This window comes from Gopherus flavomarginatus (assembly GCF_025201925.1).
Source record: "Gopherus flavomarginatus isolate rGopFla2 chromosome 13 unlocalized genomic scaffold, rGopFla2.mat.asm SUPER_13_unloc_2, whole genome shotgun sequence".
Classification (NCBI taxonomy): Eukaryota; Metazoa; Chordata; order Testudines; family Testudinidae; genus Gopherus; species Gopherus flavomarginatus.
The window spans coordinates 4,388,318-4,389,395 of NW_026114610.1; the positions used below are offsets into that span (position 1 = coordinate 4,388,318).

The 1,078-nt window shown below is 46.3% G+C and overlaps 1 non-coding gene across 1 annotated transcript; it reads left to right on the forward strand.

The window, feature by feature from the left end:
• The first annotated feature begins 456 nt into the window (after positions 1–456).
• On the forward strand, positions 457–640 carry LOC127041366 (U2 spliceosomal RNA). Its single transcript, XR_007771650.1, has one exon. It is a non-coding gene; the product is annotated as a U2 spliceosomal RNA (small nuclear RNA).
• The last annotated feature ends 438 nt before the right edge of the window (positions 641–1,078 follow it).

A 1,078-nucleotide genomic window follows, 5' to 3' on the forward strand; every position in this document is an offset into this window, starting at 1 on the left:
GATGTTTGGGAAGCTCCATGTTCAGATCTGGCCTTGCGGAAGCTTTGGGGGCTGGAGCTGGGGAAAGTTGGGGACTGTCTGAAGTTGGCTGCTTGGGATGTGGGTGAGGCCCTGGGGAGCTGGGGGTTGGGCTGCAGCCCTGTCACTGCAGCCTGGGGCCCTGTGTTTCCTCTGGAAAAGCTGCTCCCCGTTTCAGCATCTCCTTTCAGTCTGCAGTTACCTAGTTATCAAAGCCTCGTGAATGGTGTTTGGTTAGTGTCTGGGAGCTCCTCTGCTGAAGTAGAAAGCAGTGGGGGAAGAGAGGCTGCCTAGCATCCGAAACTCAGCATCGCTGCTCGGCTCTCTGTGAGCTAAGCTCAAGAGTGAGTAGTCTTTTGGCTTTTCCAAGGCCACAATCAAGCGTCTTGATGTTTTTGGTCTTCTAGCCTCAAGATGAAAACCTTGTCTGTGTCTCTGGGACCTTGAAGTAAAAATATTATCTAAGTTATACCTGTTTTTATCAGTTTAATATGATGGGTTCTTTATTTGAAGACTGTATGTTCAATTGATTTTTTAAACAAGGGGATGGAAAAGGAGCTTCTTCTATCCACCCCCTGCACTGATCTGGTATTGCAGTGTCTCCAGGACCAGTACCTCTCCTTTTGCGGAGAATGGTCTGGTTAGAAAGGCAGAAAGAGTTTCACTCTAAAGGTGCTGATTTGAGAAGATTTTTTTAAAGTAGTTGAAAAATCAGGCCTCTTTAGCACTTTGGTTTCTTCATGACAACATATTGTTAAAATTTCTTGGGAGTGTTTTCTAAGTTTACAGATGTGAGTTTCTTTGTCTTGCTGGAGGATTGTTTTAAAAGCTGGGATTCTTCTGTTTGCTGTGAGTCTTTTCAACAACATGAGGGACGAATGCTTTCCGGACTGAGGGTCTGTTTGGGAGATGATTGGTTGGGGGGTTTGGGGGGGAACACAGATTGGTAATATTCGAGGTCACATGTATATCAATAACTGCATGAGTTACATAGACTTCTCCCCACCCAGCCTACGTTCCATGTATCTTGACTGAGCCTGCTGCCCACCATCCCAGAGCA